Here is a 23468-nt window from a genome sequence, read left to right as displayed (position 1 = left end):
TCTCCACTTTCTCTCCTTTCACTTTCCAACACTCTTCCTTACCTTTTCTCTCTTTTCTTTCTTCCCAACTCTCTCTCTCTCTCTCTATCTCTCTCTCTTTCCCTCTCTTCTCTTTCTTTCCAATTCTTTTCTCTCTTCCCAACTCTCCTTTTCTTTCATCTCGTTTCTCTTCCCAACTCTCTCTCTCTCTCTCCCTTGTTCTTTCCTGGTACTATCCGATCAGGCTGTCTGAAGATATTGGCTTCCTGAGACGAAATGCACCTAACATTGATGTTTTTGTTTTTCTATTTTCTTTTTGCAAAACTTACACCTTTTCCCCCTTTTTCTTTTTCCCCTTTCTCTTTCTATCTCCCCTACTTCCTAGCTGGTTTCCTAACTTAAAATGTACCAAACATTCTGTAACCCTTTTTCCTCTGCCATTGCAGAACTCATTCATGTTCTGCAGGGCAGAGACAAAAACGTTAAAATCCACTATAAAACAACCAAATCAAACACTACAAACTAACGATTGAAGATACAAAGAGCTTAAAGAATAAACACTTTCTACAAAATAACTGGATTCGACATGAAATAACTCTTTCCTCTCTTTTCAACTCTTTCTTTCCTCTTTTCAACTCCCTCTTTCGTTCCTCTTTTCTTTCTTCCCAACTCTTTCTTTTCCACTTTTTCTCCCTTCCATCTTCCTAGTTCGCTCTTCTATCTTCCCAGCTCTCACATAAGAGCTGACTTTTTTTTTTTTATATATATTTTTTATTTTTTTGTTATATCATTCGTATATATAATGGGCAGAAGAGCAGAGCTTAACACAAAGACTTACAAATGATAATTGATGCCTCTCTCAGTATTATATGGTAAGAATCAAGGGTAAGTGGCGCAATCCTAAGAATAGAGTGGCACTCTTCCATACACCTTTAAAATAATATGAGCGTCCGAGTGTTTTATCTACAGACGACCAAGAACCTGGATTCACTCTAGGATATATGTTACATATGTGTAATTCTTTATAACAAAGGTTTATTCAAAAACAGAGATACTTACATAAAACATCAGAGCGAATGTTCACTCATGTACACGTGTGAAAGTGAGAGAGAGAGAGGGGGGTGAGAAAAATAAAGAAAATGAGAGAGGGAGAGAAATAGAGAAAGAAAGAGGGGGGTAGAGATCACTTATTTCGTTACACATAGCCACATTGATCGCCTCCAACCTCACAGGAACTCCTCGAGCAACGTGTTTTACTTCCGCTTGCTTAAGTTGTCATCCAAAAAGAGACAGATTCCCATCCTCAACCGGACGTCACATGGTTTCATTGACTCCCGTTTTATTGTCATTTCTGACCATTAAGGTGTCACCTTGGATCGAAACATGGTCTTCACTATGTAACAGGGTAACAGTAATTAATCAAAAAGGAGCCTTTGGTTCGATCTCGACTATGGTCAACCACTTTAATTTTTACTTTCATAAGGAGAGAGGAAGGGGAACTTCGACTGGAGTCACCTCAATTTTAAGGTGTCACTCAAACTCTTCCATCCAAATATAGCATTTGCTATCTACCAAGATTAGCCCAGCAAGCTTCTATCTTTTCACCACCAAAACTCTGCTCCCCACTTGGCCCCAGTTGATATGAATGGTTTTAGTCTCAAAGAAGCACTTTGATTCGATAAGCTGACTTTCATTCTTGACCTAAAGTAGAAGACTTACATCAAATCAGTTTTTAAGGTTGCTGGGAAAATGGTTGTGTCATTCTATCACTTCACAAAGTATCGCAATCTGTATAAGAGCCAAGTACATCCTAAAATGGAATACTGTTGCAACATAAGGGGGAGGAGCTGCTCGAAGCATCCGATCCTGCCTTGACAGAGTTCAAAATCGGCTTCATAATCTAGTAGGTAATCCCCTTTTCTCCTCCCTGCAACTTCTTTCCCACAGAAGAGACGTTACGATCCTGGTTTTGCTCTCGCGTTATTTTGATGGCAGGTGCTCCTTGGAACTCCAATCTATCGTCCCCCTTAGCTAAACTTTCACAAAAAGTATGTGTCTAGCTACAACCACTATCAACAATTCCCCTCACTCTCCATCTGCACGTAAATCTAGACGCAAGTTACACGAACAAAGCTTCTTTCCTAGAACTGCCTGCCTGTGGAACTGTTCTGTTAACCTGCTTTCCAGCTAACTAAAACATGATCGTCTTCAAGTCCATTATAAACAAATTCTCGAGTCATTCTCTTAAATAGTAAAATTCTACCGAATTTCCATCACCATACACTCATTAACCCCCCCCCCTCCATCTTTGAGTGGTTCTCGAGTCTTGATAAGCAGTGACCCTTTGCAAAAAAAAACAAAAAACAAAGTAAGTTACAGGTCATCTATTAGATTTTATGCATCTCTGATCGCTGGAGCAGTGCACTGTCTGTTTTTTTGTTTGTTTTTTTTTTGCACAGTGGTCACCACTTATCAAGGCCCGGAAGCCACTCAGGGATAAGGGTTATTGCAAGTACATTACGTTAGTGTGGAGATTTGATGAAGTGTTTACTTAAGGGGGCGGTTCATTAGGAATTTTTTAACGTTGGACTTGAACACATCCAAGTTTTAGTCAGGTGGGAAGCAGGTAGACGGAACAGAGTTTCACAGGCGTGCAGTTCTAAGAAAGAAGCTTTGTTCATGGAATCCATGTTTTGATTTAGGCACAGATAAAGAGTGGGGGAAATTTTTCACAGTGGATTCGGCTAGACGGGTGTTTTTCGTGAAAGATTGGCGAGGGAGGGGACCAGAGATTGGAGTTCAGACGAGCACCTGCCATGGAAATAACGATAAAACAAGGATAGGCTCGCAACGTCTCTTCTGTGGGAGAGAGGTTGCAAGGTAGAGAAAAGGGCATCCCCCACTAAGCTACGAAGTCTATTTTGTACTCTGTCTTATCAGTGTTATATTTTCATTTGCCCATTATACACTCATGTCGTCATTTTGAATGCAGGTTCTTGTTCGTTTATAGATAAAACACTCGCACAGTGATGCTAGTTTATTAGAAGTTTTAACAATACAGGTAACTGGAACCATTCATAATCTCAGACCGGAGTGATACAAAGACTTAAACATGCGGACTATCACATCAGAAAGAGAGAGAGAGAGAGAGAGAGAGAGAGAGAGAGAGAGAGAGAGAGAGACAGACAGACAGACAGACAGACAGACAGACAGAGACAGAGAGAGAGAGGAAGAGAGAGAGAGAGACAGACAGACAGAGACAGAGAGAGAGAGAGGAAGAGAGAGAGAGAAAGAAAGAGAGAGGGCGATAGATAACGAAATAGTGTCATAATATATATCATAGCAACGTTACCGAAACCCCCCCCCCGCACCTCACCCTCACTAGGGATCCGCAGGGAACGGCAATGTTTTACTTCCGCTTGCTTAAGTTGTCAGTCAAAACGAGACAGAACCCTGTCGGAAGTCACGGGGTTTCATTGAGGGGGTGGTGTGTGGAGATGTCATTTGAGAGGTAGGCTCCTGATAATTCATGAGGCTGTTTGTAATAATTGCATGTATTGAACATTGAAAAAGATATTTTGCCTTCTGGAAAATAATAATGACACAGTTTCCCCAATTCTTTCTCTAATTAAATAGACACAGGAAAGACTACATGAAGGTTGTTAACCTCTATAATGAAAATGGTGCTATTGTAAACATGCACTAAAAGGCATTCTTAGTGGGTAACATATTTGGTGGCGAATTCAAGTAGCAGACATGCTACCGATGAGAGATATCTAGCTAAGAGAACGGAGATAGGCACGGAAAAATTGAAAATATCTCTAATTTGGAATCCGGTCACCCGGAATTTTATTTTTCTTCTATATTAATAAAACGGTAGATGTGTATATATATGTATGTGTAAAAATATTTAACCGATAAACTCTTAAACTACATAACACTGCAATTAGCAGGAAATAGTAATTATACACCAAGAATGGCTTATAACAAGTAAAATTTTTGTTTGGCTGGGTGAACAATGCATACACAAATATGTCAACAAGTTGAAATGCAAAATGTTCAACTCAATTTGTCAACATATTTCCATTATTTTTTAACATGCGCAAATTCATTTATAGCTTGAAGCAGTTTAATTTTAAATCTTTCTTATCTGTCAATAGTTCAAACAGTAGTGTATGTGGCCGGTGCGCTAAATGTTTTAATTTAGATTCGAGCTTGTGTCACCCAAGTCATATTTTTTTTTGTTTTTACTTTCAAAATCAGTGTTATTCAAGACAGAATTGACTTCATCTATAATATAAATCTCAATGTTTAACTGTATGTATGTATGAATGAATGTATGTATGTATGTTTGTATGTCTGCCTTACACTTTCGACAGAGATGACGGATTTTCACGAGATCTGTATCGTTTTGAAGATCGACCCTTCGGACGACAAATATGGAAAAATTGGCCAAAAACATTAACTCCTTCACTCTAAACTGAGCGGTTTTCTGCAGGGAGAGTCGGTTTTTTCGCTGACATTTTTTGCAACTCATTCAATCCTCGCTTCCACAACATTGTATAAAAGGCGTTATTTTGACCGTCCGTGACATCACAACCATGGTAGGCACATCGGTAATACCGTTTATGTTTGTTTTTGACCCCTTTTTCCTATGGCGCGTTACAGGTTCAAGCCTGCTTAATACTCCTATTTTTTTTTTGCGCTCGCAATTTTCCTTTTTTCTTTCTTTTTTTTTTTTTTTTTTTTGCTCAAGCAACACCCTTACACAGACCTCCACTTTCTTTTTTGCCTTTGCGTCACGGGTTCGAGCCTGCCTGCCTGCCTGTCTACTACAATTTTTTTTTTTGTTCAACACACACCTCCAAACATCTGGGCAACGCCGGGTACCCAGACTAGTAATGATAATATATACGAAATATGCATGAATTAAAATATATTTAAACGTATTTTATGACTGGGCAGGGCCAGGCGCTCCTCCTCCTAATCGAAAATAAAGTGTCTCTTTAAACGTGGACTCATACTCCTGACCGCTAAAGTGTCACTCAAACCCTTTAAACTAAACAAGTTCCTCACTATATAAAAGGGGTAACATTACTAATCAAAAGGGAGTCTTCAGGTCGCTCTTGGCTATGGTCGACCACTTTACTTTTGCAAAGAGTGAGGAAGAAATAGCAACTCTGGCTGCCACATTATGACCGCCTGTACAACTAGATACCACTAACTACTTTAGAGAAACGAACAGCTAGTTCTGTTGATGTAAAATATCTTTGACAATCGAAGATACACCTCACGCTATGCTACAAAATTAGCAACTTGCCGTCAATGAATGGTTTACAATAGGTACAGCGACAATAATGCTGAGATCAGCATTTTATGCATGCATGCAACCCCGCTGTTTTAACAGCGTAGGTGACCACAGCACTCCAAATTGTATAACCATGGTAATCTCGGGAATACAAGTAAAGACAGTAGTTTCCCGGTGCTTCCAGTCTTGATTTGGGACGAGTGTATCATGAGATAAATGCGCCCCTAAATACCAATCTGGGAATTTTTATGACTCAGCGTGGTACAGACAGTATCTAGCCTTCCCAAATGGTCAAACATCCAGGCTCATTGTTGCTTAACTTTGGTGATCTGGCAAGAATCAGTATGTAAATGTGATTTTTTTTTGTTTTTTTAAACTTTTACAAGGGAATCACCACTTATCAAGGCCCAGAAGTCACTCGGAAATAAGGGTTAAAGAGTGTACAGCGGTAAAAAGGACACTATCATAGTTATTGTTAGAAGTGTAAATTTGGTAAATGGGATTACTTCATGGGAACGGCTCATCAAGAACTTGTTTACATTGGACTTGAAGACGACCATATTGTAGTCAGCTGGAAAGCAAGTAAACGAAAGAGATTTCCACAGGTGTGCAGTTTTAAGAAAGAAGCTTTGTTCATGGCATCTACGTTTAGGTTTAGACACAGATAAAGAGCTGGGGAAAATATTGATAGTGTTTTCAGCCAAACAAGTGTTTCTCGTGAATGTTTGGTGAGGGGGGGGCCATAGATTGGAGCTTAAACGAGATTTTATATAATAACTAATTTTAGCATGGACAGTAAAACAAACACCTCCAATATTTTGTATAATCAGCAAACAGGACCATCTTAAAATATATAAAAAGAAGCTCATGTACTTCAGGTGGAGAAACTCTATAGGCAATAAATGGGTACTTATATAGAATAAGGATCGTGCTATCGTCAGAATTTTCAGTGATGATCAGTCATAGCCGAAGTCAGTTATTGTATAATTATATAAGAGGATGGCATTATAACGTTGACACACCGGTTCCCGTCAGATCACCGAAGTTAAACAACGTTGAGCCTGGCTAGTACCAGATGGGTGACCGTTTGGGAATTCTAGGTGCTGTATGTGCTCTCCGCTTATCTCAGCATTGCCACTGGTATTTAACAATGCTGACTCTGGGGAGATGTGGTCGGAGATTGCACAACTCTTGCCACAAAAATTCACACGCAGGCACCCTTATACTGGATATCCATTATCTGTCATGACTGAAGGAAGCTACAAAAAAGAGGATGATTCAACAAGAACTTGTTTACATTAGAATTGAAAACGTCCATGTTATAGTCAGATGGGAAGCAACTCACAGTATTATGTTCCACAGATGAACAGTTCTAGGAAAGAAACTCTACTCATGGAATTTAGTTTTAGGCGTGGATAGAGAGTGAGAAAAATTGTGGACAGTTGTTGCAGCTAGATGAGTAATTTCGTTCACCTCTTTCTTTAGACCCCCTCCCTCCAGTCTTTTATCTACTTGCCACTACTCCTCAATCATTTTTACTTCTCCTCCTTCCATTTATCTTTCATTCAGTCTTCACATCTCCTGCCCTTCATTTTTCCACTGCTGCCACCACCTCTTTAGAATTATCTCTAACTTCCCCCTTTTATAATACCTCTGCCCCGCCTGCCTCACTTTTGCAATTCCGATTTACTTGTCAAGAAGATTACACAACGATAAAATCAAGTCAGCTTGAATTATTTGTTATCTAGGAAATTAGAAAAGAAAAAAAATATATATATATAACAAACAAACAAGATACTGTTCAAACTTCCTCCCATCCTCGTCTCTAAATCTCACCGTAACATTCCACACTTTCAATTCCGGCTTTATTTATGAACAAAAAGGGAGATAATCCAGCAGAGGTAGCAAAAAGAAAGGAAAGGAGGAAGAAGAAGAAGAAGAAGAAGAAGAAGAAGAAGAAGAAGAATGTGCCAGTAAGTAATTTCCTCATCCGCACCTCATCACATGTCCAAAAGCACTTCCTATCGGTACCACCATTACCGGAAGTTACTTGTTTGATTCCCTCATAACAAATCAAAATCAAAGTTCACAAGGTTTCAGTCGTGTTTTCATTCGATGATGCTCGGGATCATATTTTGTACCTGAAAACAAGTATTTCCCCATTATTATTCGTTAACAAAGAATAACAGATGGACATTTCTACCAAGTCATGGTTGACAGGTTACAGGCTGTCGAGATAAAGTACTCCTTACTACCTACTGTCTGAGTTCATCATTTTTGTGATGCCATTCATTTTGCTCGGTTATCCCTCGGTTTTATTTTGATGACGTCATCCATAGTGCATAAGAACAAACAACATCAACGTGGTTTTATAGTGATATAAATATGCTAGATAATCTTATCTAATTGCCCGGAGATCTTTACTTTCGTTTTGACCCTCCCTCGTCTACCTAAACTTTTCTATGAAGTCTGCTATAACGCCATATATGACGTAGTGAACAAACAAACAGACACGAATACGGCTTTATTATAATAGATACATATAACATTTAGAATGGCCTACTAAATGCAGTTACGTTTCAGCAACCCTATGCTTCGTCAGAGCCAAAAAGAGTGCTGAAACTAATTGCATTTCTCTATTCTAAATAAATAGTTATAAAGTTATACTTAGTATATTGAGCACTTTTTTTATATTATTTGTTTTAAGTTCAATTTATCAATATATATATATATATATATATATATTGGTATATTTAGGCAGCATTTGTTCATTTAAACAAACATTATTAAATACAACGGAGATACTTTGCTGTATAATTCATTGTTTTTCATTTTTTCGATCGTCCGTATAATCTTTTTTATATCAAAATCGAAAAATATTAACGAAAGTTCCATAGTTATCAGGAGCGCTTTCGATTCGACCGTGAATCATCTTCAGATGTTGATGAGGTGAAAGTGAAAATTGTATCAAATAATATACTTTTAACCTTCCATCACTCGATGCAATGTATTGCTTGTTTTACTTTTCACGAAAGAGCACGAACATGCGAAGCTGAAAATGGACAACATTTAAAAGACATAATTTTTCATAAATAAAGATTTGAATTTTGCATTTTTTTTTAAATTTCCCAATGTCTTAGTCAGATAGTGTTAAAACTACAGGAAGATATCATGAAAAATAAAGAATCTATTCAAATTACAAACCCTTGAGTTTTTGGACACCCTGTACTTCCCGAATTTCCTAAGAAGGAAACGCTAATAATGAATTTAATTATCGCTAAAAAGTAATATATATATATATATATATATATATATATATATATATATATATATATATATATATATATATATTAGTGATCGGACGATTCCAATATTTTTCCCGATTCCGATACAATTACCGATTCTGATTCTTTATAAATCTCTAAATATTTGCCTATACACGTGCTGTTTTGTTCTGATTACTGTAAAAATGCATCATAAATGTGCATGTATTTTCTTAAAAACGTAAAAACACAATTGTGAGGGGGTGATTTAGAGATTTTAGTCTTATTGGAAGTTTAAGTCAATAAATATTTATTTTATTATTACTACAAGCAGTGGAAAATGTTTCTTGAACCAAAATCAAATAAAAAAGATAATTAAATGGAATCGGTTTTGGAATCAGAAAATAGGCAAAATTTTTCTGATTCCGATACCCCAAAAAGCTCTGATTTCTCTGATTCTGATTAATCGTCCCAGCACTTTATATATATATATATATATATATACCACAATCAGCCGGCCACCGAGGTGTGACCGACAGACGTGTTATAGTAAATGTCTTAAAGCGGTCCCATGAAGACATGAAGATGGGCCAGTCATTAGGGTCTGAGTAACAAGAAGAAAATCATACCTGAGATGTTGGATCTGGGTGTGGCTCCTTTCTTTTCTCAAGATGATCTCTTCACCCTGATGGCATTCTGGTGGGAATCTTCATCTCTTTGTCCTCAGGGCCGCCTTTCGACTTCAGACATTTATGAAGGTCTTCATGGCAGACACAAGAAAAATGACACGCGACACAATTGTAATATACAAAGGTATAACTAACTATTTTATTTTACATTAGAGATACAATATATATTACAAAAAAAAACAATTTACAATTAATTTTTACAATAGGCTTTTCAAAGCTAACTAACCTACCCTAACTAGTGTTGAGGGAGGGGGGTGGCCCCCCCTCATTTACGGAGAGACAGTCTATGCGTCTTCACATCATGGTGGTCGTGCAGGAAAGAGACAGAAAGATAGCAAGGGGATTATGGGAAGGAATTTCTTTGTATCTCTACGCTCATGGACAAATTACCACCCGTCCATGCTGCAGAGTGTGTTAGAAACAGTGGCACAAGGAAATAGTGCCACATCCCTCCCTATGCTATCCGAAATTTATGAGTATTCATAAATTTCAGAAGTCCCTAATTTTCCGTGAATGGTGCGTCAACCGGCCGTCAGCAATCAATGTCCCCATGCTCTACGTTCCATCAGGAACTCAGTGAAGCAAGTTATTTTTTCCACCAGGCTCCTGGTAGACTGGTATACTGCTTCAAATACCAGAGAGGGTAATCATCCTCGCCCTCCATCGAGGCAATGACCTCACGATTTCAGTTACTGGATTTACACTTTGTTAAGCAACCAGTATAATATTTTTTTAACAAAGCCGGATTTTACGTGAGTTCATCACGCCGACCTATACGTAGTTGACTAAGCCGGATTCTACGTGAGTTTATCACGCTGGCCTATACGTATTTGACTAAGCCGGATTCTACGTGAGTTTATCACGCCGACCTATACGTATTTCACTAAGCCGGATTCTACGTGAGTTTATCACGCCGACCTATACGTATTTCACTAAGCCGGATTCTACGTGAGTTTATCACGCCGACCTATACGTATTTCACTAAGCCGGATTCTACGTGAGTTTATCACGCCGACCTATACGTATTTCACTAAGCCGGATTCTACGTGAGTTTATCACGCCGACCTATACGTATTTCACTAAGCCGGATTCTACGTGAGTTTATCACGCCGACCTATACGTATTTCACTAAGCCGGATTTTATGTGAGTCTATCACGCCGACCTATACGTTTTTTTAATTTAGTCTGCATAACATTATTTCCGTAACTGGATTTACGCTCCCTTTAGCAACCAGTATAATGTATTTTAACCAAGTCGGAGTTACGTGACCTCATCACGCCGTCCTATATGTATTCCAAGTTATTACTTCAGTTACTGGACTTACGCTCTCTTCAGCAACCAGTATAATGTATTTTAGATAAGTCGGGGTTACGTGACCTCATCACGCCGACCTATATGGATTTTAGTAAAACCTCGGTCTTCAGAGGATCTAATCCAATTAATTCTGTTAGAGCAAGGAGTCTGCCGCCGAGCGACCAATAAAAACTATCCACCACGGAATATTTATTAATTATATAAAGAATTAATTAAGAAGGGCACTCAGCTTTCATGAGTTAGAATACTCAATTAGGGGGAAAAAAATTCCAAAAATAAACAATTCAGAAACCTGGTATACATTAAATCAATGAAATAGGGTGTTAACAATTTTTTCTTAAAAAGAAAACATTTTTAAAAAATCATTTCAGAGCACCTCGGTCACAATTAGAATTTGTTTACACAATGCAAACGCATTTCAGTTATTACATTCATAATTAACTTTTTCCCAAATTTCAGGGTACATTTAAAAAGTATGTGTATTTTTTCAAAACTTGATTTACAAAAGATCATTAAAATTTAATTCCAAAATTTAAAAATTATTTCAAGTATTTTGGTTCATCGTTAAAATCAATTTATGTTAGTTAACTTCTTTCCAAAGTAATTCATTTATTATTATAAAAACCAATCTTCTCAAAAGGTCATAAACTTCGAATAGACCCATTTTTCGTAATACAATTCAAAAATTATTCCAAACATTTGGTTCATTATTAAAATTAATCTTCCGAAAAGATCATAGACAATTCATTTTGAATCAATTCACCCTTCACAATGAGATTCAGAAACATCCCAAATTTTTCATTTCGTAATTATTATTTTTAAAATTCAGTGTACATTTAAAGTTATTTAATTGATTCTTAAAAATCATTTCTTCTTATAGGTCATTATCAAGGTCATTTCGAATTCAGAAACATTTCACGTTAATTAACTTTATTTTCCAAAGTAATTATTTTATCATTTAAAAGCAATTCTTTTCCTAAACTCACTCACAAGGATTATTTCGAATTAATAAACTCCCGCCACACCTGGGAGTCACATTAGTTAACGACCAGTTCTGTATAGTTAACAGCTCGAAAAAATTAAAGTTTCAATTAAAGAGAGATCTTTCTAGACTGAGGAAATCTTTTTTTTTTCTTAATAATTAATTCAATTTTACGTATATACTCCTCAGTCAATATTTCAGGGACCCCTATCATACGGTCCAATTTCAAATAAACCTTCAATTAAAGAATTTGCTCGAATAATTCTTCCTTAAAATCATCTAGAGTTCAGGAAAATCTCTTTCGTTAGTCAAACAATATTTCCTTAGAAATTATTAAAAATTCAGAGAATATTCGAAATGTAATAGCGTAATTTTTCTTTAAGAAAAACTATGAACACTTCAGAGAACTCTTAAAAAATTAACGTAATCATGTAACAGTTGGCTTTTCCAAACACTCGAAGACTTCAAAAAAGTACTTTAAGTGCTGTTTGAATAATCGTCTCAGTTTTTATTTTTAATAAAAACCAATTGAAGACATCATTTAATGTAATTAAACGAAGCATAAATAATTTTGTTCTTTAAACCTGGTAGAAAAATTTAAAAAACTCCAAGTCAATTCGTTATTATATGCCCTCCTGCAATCAGCCATGGGGGGTTAGCTATACACTCATTAAAACGCAAGAGTAGAGAGAGAGAATGAGGGGGAAAGAAGGGGATAGAGACAGAGCGATGCCATTACACACCCTACCACCCTCATAACACTATTACGTAATCTCACAAAAAAAAAAACTCGATTTTAAAAGTCACTCTCTCGTCCCCAAAAAAGCTTGCAGAGGGTGAAAGAATGGTAGACAACACGAGAGGTGGAGAAAGAGAGGAAGAGAAACAGAGGCAAGTCGCATTGTTCCCCCACCCATCCCTCAACACCCTCACAAACACCATGACGAGGTCATCTTCGCTTCTTTCCCATGTGCGGCCATTGTTTCAAAAAATGAGTGACAGGTAGACATTAAACATTTCTACGAGCTCAAAAAAAAAATAAGAAAATAGAAAAACAATCTTATTTGGAACAATTTTGTAAAATACATTCTAACACAAAACTTTCATATTATCTAACCCCAATTTTTTTTTTTACCAGTAACATTTTTTTTCTTTTTAAACAGACAAAACATCAATAAAAGAAACATTATCAATTCAAAAAAAATGTCCCCTTATTTTTCAGCTTTAATTGTTACCTAACCTGAAAAATAAACACATCAACTGTTCATGGAATAAAATGTAATGTAAAAGTTCTATTTTTTCAAATCTGAATCTAACACTTGCAAAGTCAAAAGAATTTTTTAAAAAGTCCTATATTTTTATAAACCTGAAATAAAGATCAGATAAAAAATGTTAGGTATCCTTTATTTTCTTTCCTTTTTTTTTTTTTTTTTTTTTAAATTTATTTTTCGAGCTTCGTGTTTGAAGGATTTTTTTCTTTTTTTTTTTTTTTTCATGTAATAACAAGATGCTTAGATATACACACATATCGATATATATCCGGAGAGAGACAGAAAGAGAGAAAGCGTGAGAGAGAAAGAGATATTGCATATTCTAGAGACACTTTTTTCTCATCTCTGTTTTTTTTTTTTTTTTTTTTTTTTGTGTGGGACACATTTCTTACTTTTTTTTTTCGAAGGGTTACTTTCAATACTCTTTTTTTTTTTTTTAAATCGATCTTTTGTAAACCGTTTTTTTTTTTTGTAGGTGCAAGACAATTTTTTGTTCAGGTTCTGAATTTTCTTTTTGAGTGCGTTTTTTTTTTTTTTTTTTTTTTTTTTTTTTTTTTTTTTTTGTGCGCGTGTGTACTGGTCTGCCATTTTTTAAAAATTTTGCCAGAAATAATAGTTTTTTCCGTTTTTAAAGACCGTGGACCATTTTTTTTTTTATTCGATTCGTCTAGTGGTCATTATTTTTGGTTGTGCCGTGGGTTTAAGAGTCGAAATTATTTCCATGCTGGGAAACAATATGTCTTGGTCATAGTGCATCATTTATACTGCGACACAGATGCGACGAGATCCATCTGGTAATTAACCAGGGTCAATCCTGAGTCTTAAGGCAACATTTATACCACGATCAGCCGGTCACTGGGGTGTGACCGACAGACGTGTTATAGTAAATGTCTTAAAGCGGTCTCATGAAGACATGAAGATGGGCCAGTCATTAGGGTCTGTGTAGTAAGAAGAAAATCATACCTGAGATGTTGGATCTGGGTGTGGCTGCTTTCTTTTCTCAAGATGATCTCTTCACCCTGGTGGCATTCTGGTGGGAATCTTCATCTCCCTGTCCTCAGGGCCGCCTTTCGACTTAAGACATTTATGAAGGAATTCATGGCAGACACAAGAAAAACGACACGCGACACAATTGTAATATACAAAGGTATAACTAACTATTTTATTTTACATTAGAGATACAATATATATTACAAAAAAAAACAATTTACAATTAATTTTTACAATAGGCTTTTCGAAGCTAACTAACCTACCCTAACTAGTGTTGAGGGAGGGGGTGGCCCCCCCCCTCATTTACGGAGAGACAGTCTATGCGTCCTCACATCATGGTGGTCGTGCAGGAAAGAGACAGAAAGATAGCAAGGGGATTATGGGAAGGAATTTCTTTGTATCTCTACGCTCATGGACAAATTACCACCCGTCCATGCTGCAGAGTGTGTTAGAAACAGTGGCACAAGGAAATAGTGACATATATATATATATATATATATATATATATATATATGGATTCTCTGATGTCGGTCCCACAAACCTGGTCTCCAAGTATAAATTTTAAATAGTTTTTTTTTACAAAATCTAAAGTAGAAAACAACAAAAAATATACAGTATAAAATACAAAATATACAAAATCTAATTTATAAAATTCATTATGTCCGTCTGTCTTCATATTTTCAAATTGTATCTCCTCCGAAACTAAAAGTTATATATAAATATATATATATATATATATATACACACACACACACACACACACACACACACACACACACACACACAACCAGATAAAATTCAGAGGCAAACATCTGAAAGCATACATAGGTAGATATAATTAATGAATGTCTTTTGACCCTACATCAGCTATAGCTAATATATTAAACATGTCCAAGCCCATATATCTAGGTTTGCTGATCAATATCGTTATACTGCACCACTCCCACCTCTTATTTCAAAATAGCCATTGGCTATCCTGGTCAGTGATTAAATACAAGAGGCCATAAATTAGTTGTTATTGTCTGGCAGCGTTATCACAACTTTCAGGCAAGAGACGTGAAAATGTCCGACCAACCATCCACCGAGAAAGGAGAACTGCGATCCTCATTTGCATAATGTTTGTTTCATCTCCTTTTTGATTGTGGAACTCTTCAGACGTAATCAGGAAAGTGCCAGAAATTGTGGAGAGTAGAACGAAAAATAGAACAGCCTTTCAGATCGGATCAAAATCACCTGACAACAAGGTCGATAAAACAAAACGATCGTCTTTACCAGCTGAGCTACATTACCTACCCTAGATTGATTTAAATAATGATATAGGCAGGTTTGATTTGATTTGCACGGTTTCGTCTTTATAGTTATCTGTTCAATATCTAAAAGAGTGTCACTTACAACTGAACTTTACATGCGAGACTAAGAATAAAATTGCAAATTACTAAGGACTTCTACCTGGGCATGGCGCACGGAACAAGAGCATGCTAACCCTATTAATTAAATGAATTCGAAATTCAGTTCATATTGCCGAGTTCAGCAGAAAGAGTTTCTAGTTTGACAAAATATACCTGAAGAAGGTCGCCGGCTACATCAGCCGAAACGTTATGAAAAGAATACTCAAGATGAAAACTGTAGTCTAAATAATACTGATTTTTAATCCTTATCTGAAAAAAAAAAAAAAAAAAAAAACAGAAAGGTAATGTACAGAATTTGTTTTTAACGACTGGCAAGTTTGCTTTTTTCTTTTTTGTTGTTTGTATAGAATTCCTCGATTCTCATCAGTTGGTAATAACCAGAAAAGTTATTTCAGTTCATGTAGATTTTCATCTTAAATAGGTTCACAACTGATAAAACCAACAAAACAAAACAAAACAAAAAAGAAACAACAACAACAGCAGCAAAGGGAGTAGCAGAGGCGGTGTGAAAACAGAAAGATTCCCGTGTTCGACAGAATGATTCCTGAGTTCGACAGAATGATTCCTGAGTTCGACAGAATGATTCCTGTTCGACAGAAAACTTTCCATGTTCGACAGAAAGATTCTCGTGTTTGACAGAAAGAATCCCTAGTTTGACAGAAAGATTTTTGTGTTCGGCAGAAAGATTTCCGAGTTCGACAGAATGATTCCCGAGTTCGACAGATAAATTTCCATGTTCGACAGAAAGATTCTCGTGTTCGACAGAAAGATTCTCGAGTTGGACAGAAAGATTCCCGTGTTTGACAAAAAGATTCCCGTGTTTGACAAAAAGATTCCCGAGTTCGACAGAATGATTCCCGAGTTCGACAGAATGATTCCCGAGTTCGACAGAAAAATTTCCATGTTCGAAAGAAAGATTCCTGTGTTCGACAGAAAGATTTCCGTGTTCGACAGAAAGATTTCCGAGTGCGACGGAAAGATGTTTGACAGAAAGATTCCCGTATTTGACAGAAAGATTCCCGAGTTCGACAGAAATACACTTAAAGAATGGAAGGAGGTTACATATACCAAGTGAAACGGTGTGAAATTAACACCTAAGATGAGAAAAGTAGACCGAATAATACAAATAATAACAAATTACGAATATTTATCCTCCTCTAACACACACACACACACACACACACACACACACACATGGTATAATATGTTATTGCACGCGTTAAGTGTTGTTTTTTTTTTTGTTGTTGTTCTACTGATAAACTTGCATACTGATGCGGTAAGGTGTTGAAAATGATGTGGCCTTTTTGACCTTGTCCATTATTACCCAGATAGGTTCAGCCGCATAAGTGATACAGCTTAAGGCTAGGCTTCATATAAATATACAATTGCGTCATGTGACCACACATTTAATAGTTTAAACACAACCATTTCATAAAATCTGAAAACCAGCATATTAGGGAAAAGTTGCAATCTCTTTGAGTTTTTTTTATTATCATTTTGTTATTGCTAGGGATGGGTCATCCTATCGGATACGAAACATTCACCAGCTATTTCAGCCACTCTAACCAAGAGATCGTTTTAAGATTCTAACCATCCCTTTAAGTGTAATTGTTTGTATATCTCTTGCACTTGGTTCACCGAGTATATTCACCAGGTTGTTTTTTTTTTTTTAATTGTATTTTCATGAGTCCGGTTGGACTGGAATGATGCAGATCTTCCTAAGATTCCGGTTTCTTTTTATGTCGTATATAAGATCTTGGTATTTCCTTATCTTTTCCCTCTCGGCTCTGTTTAAGCCAGCATCATTGGGAATATTGATTTCTACTAAGGTTGCTACTTTCTCGTGATTGTTCCACATCACTATATAAAATTTGACAGCTCCATTTTCTACATAGGTAGCTGTCACAACCGAGGGTGATAGCAGGGATAAGCTCCCTAAAAATTGCCGTTACGGTGTGCGTCTCAAATAGTTTCCGACAACCAAGTCCGGCTCTTGGCTTTCTCGTGTGGCTTAACTACTAAGCTGATGAAACTGTTTCTACTAATTGGGAGAAGGGACAAAGGCGATCCACTGGCGCCTTAAAACCAGTCACTTTAGGCAGGTGGGACTCGTAAACTTTGGACGGTAGCTCACCTAGCAGAAGGTAACTCTGATTCAAAACATCCACTGCCTTGTGAGATTACCCCATCAGGGGAAAGCATAAGGAAGTAAACTCCCGACAGAAAATTAGGAGATGGAGTCCTTAATGCAGCCTGACTTTATATTGTCATAATCGGCAACTCCTGTGGCGCAGTTAGAGCCAAACTGTATCAACTCTGTCTTTCCCTTGGATCCTCTGACTCCATTGAGAGGGAGGACTGCTGCATGGGCAACAGTTACCCTCCAATATTATCCCGCCAAGACCATATAGCTCCACAGGAACTACCACTCTCGAGTTTGACTGTACAGCAATTCCTGGTGGTACAGATACAAACCAGAGTTATACCATCGTCTCCAGAGACAGATGTTTGCTGACGACGACAACAGAGCTGTCAGAATTACTTAACCGTAGAGGATGGTGTATGAGCAACTGTTCTCGTTAGTATATGTTCACAGGACTTGCTACTACATTCGATATTCAACATTTATTTTATTTGAAGATATTTTTATCGAAAGAGAAGATTTTCATTAAAAAAAAAAAAAAAGAGCATAGAATGTCATTCTATCAACGTTTCGGTCGATGAAACCTCTGACTTTCTTCAGGTGTATCTTATTGAACCCAAGAATGTTTCTGTCGAACTCTGGAATTTGATACTCAAGATGAGAACAGTAGTCCGAAGAATTCAAATAATACGAATAACCAATCCTCATCCCAAAAATTCAGAAACGTAAGAGCATAGAAGAAACCTTTCACGTATAAGGCGCCTCTAATAGCTTGATGTCAGTGTGGGAACTGTACACACAATTATTTATGAGGAATTGAAAATGCAAAAGAGTTGCTCAAAGTTTGTCCCAAGGATGCTCAGAGAAGATCAGAAAAGAAGACGTTGTCATCGGCAACAGGACAGTTCCTCACCCTTCCTATAGTTCAAACCTTGTTCCCTCCGACTTTTGGTTATTCCCTAAGCTAAAAAAAAAAACAACCTTAGAGGCTGTCGTTATGAGACAATTGAGAAGATGAAAGAGGCTGTAACGAGAGGCATTGATATGCTCACACAAGAAGACTTTCATGGAGCATTCCAGAAGTTGTTAGAATGGTACAACAAGTGCATTGCAGCCGGAGGAGATTACTTCGAATGGGAGTACAGTTTCATGTGTGTACTATCAATAAAAGTGCCCATACCAAAAAAAAGTCTAGAAATTTATTGAAGGCACAGTGTACATGATTTTTGGCAGTTTTTCATTTGGTTGTTATTCCTCATTTAGCTTCTTTTTTAACCATCCTTTCAACTCAAGCTCTTCAAAAGAAAAATAAAATTCGTTGCATAGAACATATATAAAATCAAATCAAATTTATTTCAGCAAAAAATAACGAGCCATGTAGAAAATATTTACATCTACATACAGTCTAAATGTTTGTCGAAGGCCACTTTAAACTTAGATATGGTAATCATTGTCTGACCTCTTCTTGCTGTTTTTCCGGTTATTATTTTCACAGCGTTTCAGCCAATGTAACCCCTGTTTTTTTTGTTTTTTTTTTTTCAGTTGCATCTTTTTGAATTCCCAAGTAATTCGCAACTGTATTTTTGAAATACCCAGTCATGGTTGACAGAAGGAGAGCATGCTACCTCCCATGGATTAAATAAAGGGTTCTGTTTGAAATTCCATACAAATTCATAAGTTTAACGCGATACAGCTGAAGAAGGTTAGAGGTTACATCGACCGAAACATTGTGAAAACCACACTCAAGATGAGTGAAGTTCGGAGAATTCAAGATGAGTGAGTCGAAAGAATTCAAATAATACGAAAGAATTAAATAAAATAAAGAATTAAATCAACTACAGAATTCAAGATGAGGGAGTCAGAAAAATTCAAATAATACGAAAAGGAACTATTTTTTTTTTAAAGCATAAAAACTTAAATTGAATTCTTCACTTGATGGCTTTGCGTTTGCATTCTATAGAAATGAGACAACGACGAAATGGAGCTTCATTCTATATTAATACACTTCATTTGTTAGTTTCGTTCATAGCTTTATTAGAAGAGTACAAGAGAGAAACGTATTAGCAAGAGAGTTCAGTGTTCATACGCGCTTGTATTATAGTCGTGAAGAGTTCGTTGATAGAGAGAAAAGTGTTCCATGTATTTAAATATATATTGCCGGCGTGTTGAGGGAGACGATAGTTCAGTGTTTATAGCTAATAGCCGTCGGCACAAAGGAAGCCGGTTAAAAGAAAGAAAGGGCAAAGACTTCAGCGTGTTGCCGTGTTGTCATGAGTGTGTGTAAGTCGTATCAACGAGGACAGTTCTTTAAAGAATGCACGTGGAAATAAATGTAAGCTTGAAGAGAGATATAGCTAGCTTGTAATACTCACGTTCAGCCTGGAGCTGAAGCTCCAGGCGATGTGTGCTTCTGGGCAGAGCGCAGAGAAAGAGGGTCAATGGTCTCAGATTTCGCCTTTTATATACTCTGTCACGTGACTGGGAGCTGGCTTGTGATTGGACAAGCCAGGGAGAAATAGATTTCAAATCTCGAAGTTGTGAGAAGTAGCTCTGCTTGTTAGTAGCGGCTGTCGGCTGCTACAATTGCTTTTTGAGAATGAGTGGATTTTTCACAAAATTATTAAAAACGTCATATCATCCCAGATATTTTCATTAGTAATTGGCAGTAAGTTTCATATTTACTAATTTCATATGTGAAATATCTTTTGAAAAATTTAAAAAACAACCCCCTCCCCGATTTTCTGTAGATACATACTGTCTTCGATTGTTTGGTTTTGTTCATGCTTTCTTTCATTATTCTAGATTTTCTACATTACTCTTAGCCTTCATAAATACCAGGACAAGTATTTATCCCCCTTTAAAATACACACACATAATATATAATATGTTATTGCACACGTTAAATCTTGTATTTATTATATACTAGCGAGGGGTACCCGGCGTTGCCCGGGCGTTTAGATGTGTGTGTGGGGGGTTAAAAAAAAAAAGTAAGTATGAGGATCGAACCCGAACCGTTGAGGCAAAGTTGTAAATTAAAGTGTGAAAAAAAAAAACGTGCGACGTTAACGATTGCCCCACCGTGAGATGCTAACGGAAACACGTTTGAATTTATTTAATTACTTGGATCTAGCAGGTGCCCGTTTTAATGAGTTAACGAGGTCAAGTTTGACTGCGGGATAGTATTCATTTACTGCTGAACGCTTTTTTTCCCCTCCCCCAAGATGTTATAGGAAAAAGACTAACCCACATGCGGCGAGCGACAAATGTTGAATATTTATCTTCCTGAAATCGAGCAAATTAAATAGACAGGCGAGCTTCGTTGTTAACTGTGAGATATTACGATTTATATGTGATATAAAAAGTTTCTAAAAGTTGTGAAGCGAGCGACCGCTTCTCTGAAAAAAGCCTTTTGTTGACATACAGAAAAAGCGAACACACATACATACACACACACACACATACATACATTTTCGCTTTTATATATATATAGATTATGTGTGTGTATTTTAGAGGAGAATAGATATTCGTCCTGGTATTTATGAAGGCTAATGTAGAAAAGCCAGAATAATGAAAAAAAAAAAAAATGAACAAAACCAAACAATCGAAGACAAAATCTGTTTCTTTTTTTTTTTTTATTTCATTAATACCAGGACTTTATGTTGCGAGTGAAACAGTCGCATTCGTGAATGATTTTTTGAAAGCGACTAAAAATAATAAAACGCTTATCTTTTGGTGATTGTGTTTCTTTCACGAACAATCTTCCAAAGCTCATTACTGGGTGAAAAATGTCTTTTCAATTATTATTATTACTATTTTAAATAAAACGAGAAAACTCACATTATTTAAACAACAAAAGGTTAAATAAAGCAACATACTCTTTTTTTTTTTTAAGGAAGACTGTTTAAAAAACATCTGAAGAATTTTGATTGTTTATAGTTTCAAGTTTTAACATCCAATTCGATGCATTCTTAGAATTACACTTAGTTTTTTTTTTTTTTAAATGCAGAAAAATCTTTACGATGTATGTGCTACTAGGAAATGCCGATGAGTCTGGCCAGACATATTTTTGTGAGTGTTTTTTCTCTAGGACCACTGCTTTTTTTTTTTTTTTTTTCAGAACCCAACTTTCTTTTCCTAACCTTTTCTTTTCACATCTTTCCGCCGAAAGAGAGAGCTAAATATAATATCCCTACGTTTGCTTTGACTTGTAAAATCAGATTCTATTCATAAATCTGGGCTTTACGTTGCGAGTGAAACTGTTGCATTTGCAAGTGATTTTTTCCAACTGGCGACTAGAAACAATAAAACGCTTATATTTTGCCGACTATGTTTTGTTTTTTGTTTTTTGTTTTTTTTTTTCACTGACAATCTTCCAAAGCTAATTATTGAGTGAAAAATGTCTTTTCAACCTTTTTTATTTTTTTATTTTATTAATAAAACGAGAAAACAATAAAAAGTTTAATAAAACAATATACTCTTTTTTTTTTAACGAAGGCTGTTTAAAAAAAATCTGGAGACTTTTCCAAATTTTTCAACCTTCAAATATTAACATAAAATTCGGTACATATTTAGAATTACACTTATTAAAAAAAAAATACAGAAAAATCTTTATGATGTACATACTCATCACAGAACGAAGATGTCATATTCCAAAAATCATGTGGTTAATAAACGAAAATATTTAGTTGTTAAAGGTCAATTAAAGATAAATTTGTCCATCGAACCCTGTTTTAAAAGAATTTGGAAGCATTTAAAGTAATTTCCAACTTTTAAAATTTCTAACAAGTCCTTTCACATTAAAAAAGATATTGAGAGAATAAAGCTTTTATAAAATGTTACAAGAGATTAAGAAACGCCATCTTTTGAATTACAATACTCAAAAATCAAAAGTATTTCGATCAAACTAGAACAATACCCGTCCTAGGACAAGTAAAATTAATCTCAAACCACAGAAGGTTTTGCACCATTCTTATGTGCTTTCACGAAAATTAAAATCAACATATGATTCTAAAGTTTGTGTCTAGAATCCTTATTCCAATTTTGATCAAAATCAAGGACATGATTTTAAGTCTAGAAAATGTCTCAAATTTAAAACTTCAGCTTAAGGGTTCTTAAGAAAATGACAATTAGAGAATCTTGCTTAAATTGTGTCAATGACTACAGACCAATTTAATACAAATCTGAAATATTTTAATTTTCAAATATGGAGGTGTGCCCATATACCTTTTCAATTAGTCTAAAATTTGGGAAATATTTATTAACCAATCTTTTATATCTATTATCAAAATTTCCCAAAAATTGGAGAACTGCCAAACCTCTTTTTGCATAAAACGAAAATTTTTAGCTGTCAAAGGTCAATTAAAGATAAATTTGTCCGTAGAGCCATGAATACTCCCATACTTAAAGAATTAAATATATATTTATGAGTAAGAAATTATCACATGGACATCTTAAGAAACTGATGAAAATAGATAGATGTCAGAAGAAACTTAAGATTTGAAAGACATTATGAAAAGGAATTTTGACACCTGTCAAAAATTAGCAGGTGACGTTTCAGAAAAAAAAACAAAAAAACTATCAAAGCTCTTTAGAGTTATGTAAAAATATAAAATAAAAATGTGACTTTAGGAATGTGACTTTGGAAATATGACCTCGACCATTAATGGAAGTATAAATAAGGATCTTTAAAAGTACTTTATGACCTCCTCAGAGCCAATACTCTATCCAACTAGAGTGTCGCTTTGAAGACTGTTATGTGCGTGTGTTTGTTTGTCAGAGGGTGAACTATTTTTCAGGGTTGGTCTACTATGTTACTACCTTTGGAAATGGAGGTTTATGGATGCTAGAATTTTAAGATTTATGTTTCTGAATTTCTGACATGAGGATTGATAATTTGGAGTATTTGGATTATCCGGACTACTGTTCCCATCTTAGAAGTTATTTTCACTATGCTGCGGACAATTTTACTATGAATTTAGAAACTTTAATAAAAGAGTCTATTATCCCTGTGGATTAAATAAAGGATTCCGTTCGAAATTCTGAGTTTGACAGAACGATTCCGGAGTCTGACAAAAATATTCGCGAGTTCAACACAATAGACCTGAAGAAGATCGGAGGTT

The 23468-nt window shown here is 35.9% G+C and overlaps 1 protein-coding gene and 1 pseudogene across 2 annotated transcripts in view; one reads left to right on the top strand and one right to left on the bottom strand.

Moving 5' to 3' along the window:
- LOC145287801 (LHFPL tetraspan subfamily member 6 protein-like) overlaps positions 1–23468 on the bottom strand; it is a 486740-nt gene that overhangs the window by 193366 nt on the left and 269906 nt on the right. The gene's annotated exons all lie outside the window — the stretch shown is intronic.
- LOC145288292 (5S ribosomal RNA) lies at positions 6283–6399 on the top strand (annotated as a pseudogene).

The sequence above is a fragment of the Euprymna scolopes genome, chromosome 11 (assembly GCF_053919585.1).
Source record: "Euprymna scolopes isolate OS-2025 chromosome 11, ASM5391958v1, whole genome shotgun sequence".
Lineage (NCBI taxonomy): Eukaryota > Metazoa > Mollusca > Cephalopoda > Sepiida > Sepiolidae > Euprymna > Euprymna scolopes.
Note: the sequence above shows the minus strand (reverse complement) of the source record. Positions and strands in the feature narration are given on the sequence as shown.